The sequence below is a fragment of the Pinus tabuliformis genome, chromosome 8 (genome assembly GCF_031772625.1).
Source record: "Pinus tabuliformis cultivar Carrire ecotype Pingquan chromosome 8, CPIR1, whole genome shotgun sequence".
Classification (NCBI taxonomy): domain Eukaryota; kingdom Viridiplantae; phylum Streptophyta; class Pinopsida; order Pinales; family Pinaceae; genus Pinus; species Pinus tabuliformis.
The window spans coordinates 806,555,308-806,565,063 of NC_142294.1; the positions used below are offsets into that span (position 1 = coordinate 806,555,308).

Genomic DNA, 9,756 nt, shown 5'->3' on the forward strand with positions numbered 1-9,756 from the left:
AGCAAGGGAAAGCAATGCATGCCTAAATGGGAATTTTTGTAACTTAATGATCAATAGACAATTGGTGGCATAAATGGATGCAATTGGAAATATCATACTAGATTATAATGACACATTTTACAACTTTAATGGTTATGGCCCCCAAAATTAAACAATTACTTTGTAAAATTTTAACTTGACAATTGAATAATGCAAGGAATTGAGGACCACAAAATCAATTGAAAGAGAAAAATGTTGTATAATTGGTTACATAAGAAGGAATAATATAAGATTTCACACCTTTGACTTGTGATATACCCATTTTCATATTCTAGTCAAAGCTCATAAATCAAGGCTTCACAAGGTATAAATATTTCTATGTTACATTTGTTTGGCACAACCATTCTCAGGAATTATTTTCTTAATTTGCATTTTTCATCCCTTCTGGTACCCATTTGAGTTGGTAAGGGAAGCTTCCATGAAGGAGTACAATAGTTTCAGGGTGGCTGACAATTATGTCAAATACACTACCTAGAAATATTACCAATCGACTTCAAAAGAGGATCACACAGAAGGCATCAGCATAAGAGATGAAATGGGTCTGTGAAATACAACCTTGCTACTTTCTAGGGAGACTACTTTGTGTCTTAGATTCTCTTGACATTGTCTCCATGAACAACTACAAATCCCTTGGTCATGAGGATTCCAAGAGCATTGTGAATCTAAAAGAAACCCAAAGAAAAACCAATTAACCATGTGAGCATACCAATGCAACCAACCAATAAAGACAATCATTTCAACCACAACATACAAACAATCAATTATGTCAATCAATATATGAAGTCATGATTAAATTGCAAATACGTAGAGGAAACCCTTAGATTATGAAGATGAACTTCAACTGATACCTTCTTGTGCATCTCCTCCAAACGTTGGCAGTTCATCCATATGTCATAGGTCAGTATTTTAATGAAAACAAAAATTAATACACTTGTCAGCTTATCTAGAAAAGTCGAGAATATGTCACCTCTGATGTCCGAGTATATGGTCCTATAGCCTGCACCTTTTCCATGATAAGATTTCTAGTAGTTGTAACTAGATTAGCCCACCTTATTCTTTCATTGGCAGAAACTCCTGTTGTAATGAAATCCATGTCAATAGTCCCTATCACCATGACACAATGCATTCATTGAAATTACTGTTGTATAGTATATACCTTAGACCTGGAATAAATGGATATAAATAAAACTAAGGCATAGTTCCATCCATACGAGTGACACTGACATGTTTCAAGACTATATAATAAGAGACTTGTAAACCCAGGAAAAATGACCACCTTTTATCAAGAAAGTTGTAGAATTTACAAGTAGCATGATCAACGACAGATTTTTGAAGGGAAACTTCAAGAAGTCTGAATGCTTTAGCCACATCACACCTTTCAACCTACATAGACCACCACTATTAAGCATGATTTGTATAATTCCAATTTTCATGGCCATATATATATATATATATATATATATATATATTATATATATATATATATATATATATATATATATATATATATATATATATATATATATATATATATATATAGATATATATAGATATATATATATATATATATATATATATATATATATATATATATATATGTATATATATATGTATATATATATATACATACATATATATATATATGTATATATATGTATATATCTGTATATATATACATAGATATATATACATATATATCTATATCTATCTATCTATATGTATATATATATGTATGTATGTATGTATATGTATATATATGATTTTGCAGACCCATGTGCACATTGATTTACTTGGGAAGATAGTTATATGAAAAACTTCTATTGTAGCTGAGGTTGGCTTCTTACCCACTCAGAGAATCAAATATGAGCATGTGCTTCACTAATTCATATTAGGCTTGCAATTTGTCTAGGTGTTGTTGTGATAACCTGCAAATTTTATCAAGGGACCAAAATTGAATTAACACAACATGTAGAATTTTATTTGTGTCTAAATATGATGCGGAAGAGAGACAGGGAGAGAGAGAGAGAGATCAACCATTATGTTTGACTCTATTTTCAGTAAATATTTTGGACACATGTGCAACTAGCCTTTTACCATTTCTAAGAAATTTTCCCCTCCGGAGCATTTCAACATAACCATGTGTAAGATCCTCTGTAGCCTCATCAAATATCTTGGGATGTATGTGTGGTATTGCATAACTGATATATGAATTTAGGGTTGATACATCCAATGTGTCCACTCTTAGGTCCTGTAATGATAAATGATATAATTGCAGTCATGTAAACTGGAATAATGTCCTCCAAGTACCATATGAATCCATCCCAAGCAATAGACATAATTCCATACCTCAGGCTCTTCATAATGCAATGCAACAAAATGCCTTGCAAGGCACCAATGAGTTTTCTCATCGACCTTGTCAAGAACCAAGTAAATAAAATCAAACTTCAAGGTGTAAACCGCTGATTTCATGGATTTGAAATGTTAGCAAGCCTCGTCATAACTAATACCATGTCCACAACACTGACTAAACTTTACCCGGAGAGAAATGTTGGAGGAAGTTGGATATTTTCAATGACTAAAAGTCTCAAATTGTAGCGTGAACCACTAGGGTTGGCACAAGCTAACACAAATTTTCTGGCATTAAGGGATGTTATGATCCTAGCCTTGGAAATTGACACAATATGTTGTTCCATCACCTACCTCAAATAACATAACACATTAAGAAGTGATAAAAACGTGTATAAAATACAATAGAATGTGGGTAAGCTTGATCAAGAGAAAACCACTGAATGCACAATATTTAGTCAACTGATTTGAAGAGGGAAATCCCACCTCATGTAGCATGCTTCAAGCATTATCTGACATCTTGTCAAACTCATATATGAAACAAATTCCTCTGTCACTCAGTACTAGTGCTCCACTTTCCAATGCCTATTAAATTTGAAAACTAATCAATAATCTAGAATTTCAATGGATGTGACAGTTCCATTGCTTCTTATTAAAATATTCAATGATGCAACATCAGAGTTGTTAAACATATAGTTTCACCAGTTTCACAATCCTTTGACACATAAACAGTCAAACCAACTGCAAAGCTTCCTCAACCACTTGTATAAATACCTTGAGGAGCCAACTTATGTACATACTGAAGTAGTTGAGACTTACTCATACCTAGGTTCCCAACAAGCAAAATGTTGATTCCACCATGGAAAGTGACACCTATGGCTAACTTTAGTGGCTTTCCCCCAAAAAGTTGTTTCCAGCAATAATAGCCACTTCAAGGGTTGGATCATAGTACAGGTATAAGAAATTACTAGAAATGAAAGAGACAAAGGTTTTAGGTATTATTACCTAACATAAACCTTTTTTCACATCTTTCAGCTCTCAGATACTTGGAGCCAATGAGCTAGTTAACTTCTCATAGATATTAGGTTGCCATGATAGCTCTTTGAACTTATCAACCTACAAATCGAATATACAAGCTGTCATGATATCTCTTTCAACTTCTCAACCTAAAAATTGGAAATACATGTTAGTGAATTCAGTAAATCCATTAGTTCAGTGAAAAGGTGAAGATAAGAGTAAATTTATACCTTGGCTTCATACTAAGCAGCTGAAATATCGCCTTCTTGAAAAGAAGCAAAGCTATCACTAGTGGCATCATGCTCCATTGGATCTTCAGCTTGCAGTTGTGTCTTGTCTTCCTTATTTAAGTGAAGGCAGTTGATGTAAGTCTACAAATAAACAACATTTAAAGCTTTGATTTATAATGCATAGTAAGAAGAACAAATCTCCAAGCACATGCAAAGAAACTTTGGGACATGATTATACCTTAAAACGGGATTTTATTGTCCTCTAGTTTTGTCCTACTCTAACACTCATGGCCCCAAATATTCCAGTTACTTGCAAAAGGTTCACAAGTCATTATGAGAACACCTTTGACAACAATATTTTTTCTACGAATTTTTTTTTCTTCTGGAAATCACTCTCTACCTCAATTCTATTACCAAGTTTGGAAGCATACACTATATTTTCATGCATTAACAAGTTGATTGTATGTGGTGTTCCCCCTCTAGAATGGCATTGGGGGTTTCCTATAGCCTTATGATCTACTTGTCAGCAAACATGACCCCAAAATAAATGAAAAGGAGAATGTTGTATTCAATAACTAGATTACTATTTAACTCAACTATATTGACAATTACCTGCATCTATTATGAACCAAAGTCATGGAGTTCATAGCAACACATTTCGGCCTTCCACATTGAGTAAGTTCATCAATTTGAGCTGGTATTCAAGTTATGAGTAAAAGCATGGGTTTCCAAATACATTTTAAACCTCTTTTGAGACATAACCATTTTCACAGACAACGAGCAATATTCACTAAGAGAGGTTGAGAACTATTTCCAATGGCATGAATAAATCATGAACATTGACGCATCACTGTAAAATAAAATTATTTTCCCTTCATTATAAACTATATTCTATGCAAGACACGGTATAATAGCGAAGAAATGCAAGCTACAGTTAAAATATATAACTACGAAACAAAATTATAGTTGTTGTCAAGCCGACATATACCTCTATCAATGGGCACTAGTGGTGGAGCATAGCCACAAACAAGGCATCTAAAAAATGCCTCTTTGATTTCTGGAATTATTGAGTTGCATCATATAATCATCCCTCTCACTGAAACCATTTTCTCAATATCTATATTTCAAGGGAAACACAGGTTAGGATTAGTTTCTACCAAAAAGGGGCATTGAACAAAATGTCTAAAGAGATTAGATAACATAGAAAAAAATGCACTGGTCACCAAATCCTACCTTAGGGATTCAAATCTTGCATGTTAACTATATCTTTGAGATTGAATATTCTTTCCTGAATACAAAAGAAGTTATCTAAATAAACATAAATGTTTTATACAATTTTATGGGGTGGTCAATTTGAAAGAACCATGCAAATGAAACCATAAGTTGAAAATGAGATATAGCATTGACACATGAAACTTGAGAGGATTGTGGTCTGCTAACCTATATGTGCTTCTCCCACAAAGGTTTAAGGTGAATAACAACATGCATCAAGGCTATATAAAAAATAGCTAGAACTTTGAGGGGGTATCTAACCATCTTCCCATAGAGGTCATCATCATAATCCAAGGTGTTCATTGCATCAACGTTAAAAGAATTGCCTTCTACTTCCATTGTATGCAAGGGTCGTCAAATAACTGCAGTCAACATAAAATATAAGGTATCCAACCAAAGAATATACTACATGTAAAACATGTTAATAAGTGGAGAATGATTAAAAATAAGAGAACAAACAAATATGACCTACTCTAAAAACCACATGTATTTTCCCTCAGGATCTGAAGGATCATACTCTATAATTCTTAAGAAAATGTTGAACTACTTGATTAACATCTTGAACATTAATGTTAGTCCCCCAAACAAGCATAGGAGGGTTCCCATCAAGATCACTCTCAGAATATTGATGCATCTGCATATACCAACCCAGAATGTTTACTATGTAGTTAACATTGTGCCTACCATAGGGAAAAAAATGATCATCTAAATTGACAATAATATACAAAAGATGCCTCCCTATTTGTAATTGTCAACAAGTTACCTCCCTATTTGTAATGCTAGTTGGCATCAATGTTCAATAAAGTGACTTGTGAATATATAATCTTGTGAAGGCATAGAATATTATTGACCAAATATTATCAGAAATTTGTTGTTTCATGCCAAAACTTGGGGTTCATGACTTAGATACTAGGACACCAAACACAACATCAAAAAATTGTTGTTTAATGCAACAAAGTGAAAGGAGAAAACTATATCTATTAACACTTCTCCCTAAGATTGACTTTTAGACTCTATATTAAGAAAATTTACTAGAGTAAGGTCATGACCTTCAACTTCTCTATGACTATTCAAGGCTATTACAACTAGAACTCCAAGTAGCCTCAAGTCAAGGAAGTTTTCCAAACAACTTTCTTGGAGCCCAAAAAACTTGCTTGCTCCAAACAATGTTTCATTAGACACATCAAAGAAATAAAAGGATCCATGGTGTGATGGTGAAGACCTCATCCTCCACTCTTAATGAGAGGGGAAAATCTATTTTTCTCTCACATAGAATTTTTTTTGCATAGACATGAAATTATGACAAGTCAAAGGATTTTTACCCTATACAACAAAAAGTAAGCCCTAATAATAACTAGTGTTATCAGAATTGGTGATTCAGAAAAACAACATTTCTTAGTTTTTACAGAATTTTTCCATTTTTTCCCATTCTTTTCCTAACTTATTTTTCAAATCCTTGTTGAGTTATTGTTGTACACTATTTTTTAAACATAAAAAATAAGTTAATAACCCACTCAACATATTTGTCTACCATAATGGGAAGAAAGGCATAAAGTGTGAACAAATCATATATGTACAAGGTTAACAACTTACCACAATCTTCACTAATGGTAAAAATGACTCAACAAACAATCACTCTTTACATATCCTAAGCTTATGAGAAGTTAAACTCAATTTTAGCATGACAACAACACTTGGAGTCACATGAGCTATAATCATTAACTTTCTTTGAGATCAATGAAGAAAAGGTGTAGCCATAGTACCAGCAGTGCATTCCAAAATGACTATTTTTATGTCAGTAAGATATTGTCATACATTAGTGTGGGTTATGTTCAATTTCAATAGCAGGGTGGCTTGTAACATTGAAAATGGGAAAATTTCAAAACATCTTGACAAATATCATATCATTTGGGTTTGTGAAGCAGGGTTGAGTATCCAATATTATCTCCAATATAAAGGGCCTAAGTCATTTCATATAAAACCTTATTTTAAGTTTGTAGGTGAACTTATGATAGCCACAACACCAAATCAAGCTAGAATGTTTCTCAAATAAATTATTTTGGCAAGATACTTCCCATTATCACTATGTGGAAAGCATTCCCTTTCCCAATATGAGAATATCACAATGCAATGTAATCAAATTAGAACACTCTAGAAATATCCCTTCAACTAAGAAGTCATTGCTAAGGATTTTTTGTTGTGCCAAAGTCAACTAAGACAATAAATGAGAACCAACCACTTAAGAAGACCCACTTGCATAAGAAAGATAGCCCTAAAGGGGAAAATTGTATCCCTAGGGGATTTGAACCATAGTGATGACTATGAAACAACCCTTTTTTACCATCTAACCAACACCCCATAATGTCACAGTGTAACATGTTTACCATGAGGTAAATATAAATTTGATCTTGTTATTAGTCACACAATTTATCATTACATTTGTAATAACTTAGCCCCATTTCAGTAAATGGTAAATGGATATAGTTAAGAACAAACTTGATTATCCCAAGAAGTGGCCATCAAATAACTAGATTTTGCACTAAAAGAGAGGCTTGAGATACTACCATTTGGGGGTTGCACAATATGAAAAGCAAATAATTTGTTAATACAATCATTATTGGCTTATATGGCCTGACCTAGGTTTGGAAGAGTTAATTAGGCAAACAAATCCCATAGCTACTGGCCCTTTCGGCAACAACCCACGGAGCATGGACTAAGGTCTCCCCTGAGGTAGCAAGGGAGGGTGCTAGAACCAGGTTTCCGCACCCTAGGGATGTCTTGGTGTGGTCTGGAGGTTTTGCGCACTGGTTTATAGCTCTGCACTGCTCGGTACTTGCACAGATCCAGCTTGAGTATATCTTTATTATTAGTGCGCCATTATATTAGATGATGTGGTTATCAATTACCAAGGTCTTTAAGAAAACATTTAACCAACACAATTGATTCGCGTACTAAAATAAACCTAGATTTATACTCATTCCAACCATAAGCAAATAAGATTAAACAGATATTATGACAGTTTAGAAGAAACACAGAATTCCAGAAGAAACTTATCTTTATTTCCACTTTGTCCTTAATACATCTAGATTTGCCCTGCGCACTCAGTTGCAGGGGTTCACGCACACAGCTGCGAACTTTCCAAGCCTCTGTGCACATAGTTGCAGAGCCTCTACCTACAAACTCCAATCCCTCGACTCAGACTTACAAACACTTTCCAAATATCTTTTTCAAGAACCCATTATATTTCATGTTCTTCAACCTCTACCCTCTCTACCCATAGAGCCTCACTCTATTTATACCCTTCTTTGGCCCATGATCCATGCGTGGGCCAACTCTATTTATATATCTTTACATCATTTTCAGGCGGACTACCCTTTGACTCAAACCTACTATAATTAGTGCTCTCCATACTTCAGAGTTTTTACAATAATTTAATCCTACTTTTTGGTCTTTCTCCCCCAAAACCCGTTTCGCGGGACCTCCGCTACCCAACAGTCCCCCAACACAATCATCGTGACTCATCCCGGGTCACTCGCTGGCGTGGCTAGATGCTCTACCTTGGCTTCGCGGTTCGCCTCCCTGTGAGTGGCGCTCGGTGTCCTACTGCTCCTTCCTTGTTTCCTACAATGCTTCGTCTGACTCCTGCTACAGTGTTTCTACCATGTTTCGCAACCGATGATGCTCATTTTGCTCTGCTCAGTTAACACAGAACACCCCATCATAGTATTTTAACATGAGCGGGGGAGCCACATACGAGACCTCCTAGTACCATCGCAGCCACTTCCGACCCTCGTATCTTCCCTTCACACTGTCTGGCACAGCTTGTGTTGCAATTTTGCAAGATCCTAGCTGTTATCTGCAAGATCCCAATCTTCGAGGAACACCAGAGATGATTTATTAATTGCATATCTACCTGTGGTTGCCATCTGTCTATCCTTTCGTTGTTCTATTGTAGTGCGTCGTCCTGCCCTTGGGCGAGGCGATGACATCCGGACCAATTCTACTTCGTATTCCCGCTTTTCTGGTACATCCCCTACTAGTGATGTTGCAGCCTGCAGGATGCCTGCAGTTGTCAACCCCATACTTCTTAGAAATTCTTACTGCTCTATTGGCCAGATTACTACCTATGGGTGCATACCTTGTGAAGAGATAATGAACAGCTCCATCTGTGTTTCCAAAGTGTAGGCCACCCAATGGATTCCCCTCAGTGATTTATAAGCCATGCGAATTTCGAATGCACTGATTTTTTGTTCTAGTTCATGTAAACTTTTTGTGTAAAACCTGTGGCAGCTCATTCCACATCTGGTTCGTATTGTTTCTCTTAATTTCCCACCACCCACTCCCTTTTTCCATGATGCAGACATCTTGTCATGAATAGTGATATCAACGTTCACCATTCCTTTTATCAGCGTGTCCGCATGAGCCTTCTCGTGCGACTGTGACCCTTGCATGTGGTCAAATGTACGTGCACTGTAGTACTCGCGCATCTATTCCCCAGGCTGCTTTATCGTCCCCCGCTCTCTTGCAACTAGGTGGAGTGGTGAGACTATCATCGGAACAACTAGTCAAGCGGTCGGCCGGCCTGTGTAGAGCTTGGGGCGACTACCATTCACTCTTCCTAGGAAGGGGTCTCCATTGAGTTTAGCTAGCTAAACTGTGCCCCCATCGGTGACTTATTTGACAACATAGGGTCCCAAATAGTGCATGCAGAGTTTTCTTGGGAATTTTTCAAACTTACTATCATAAAGAAATACTAGATTGTTCTCTTTGAAGGTGCGCACCTTGATATGGTGAGCGTGCCATGCTTTCTCGTGTTGTTTCTGTACCTGTTGATGGAATCCAGCCAAAAATA

At 35.8% G+C, this 9,756-nt stretch overlaps 1 pseudogene; it reads right to left on the bottom strand.

Annotated features, from left to right (window-relative positions):
• Positions 1–626: 626 nt before the first annotated feature.
• LOC149238042 (DNA replication licensing factor MCM4-like) lies at positions 627–9,391 on the bottom strand (annotated as a pseudogene).
• Positions 9,392–9,756: the final 365 nt, after the last annotated feature.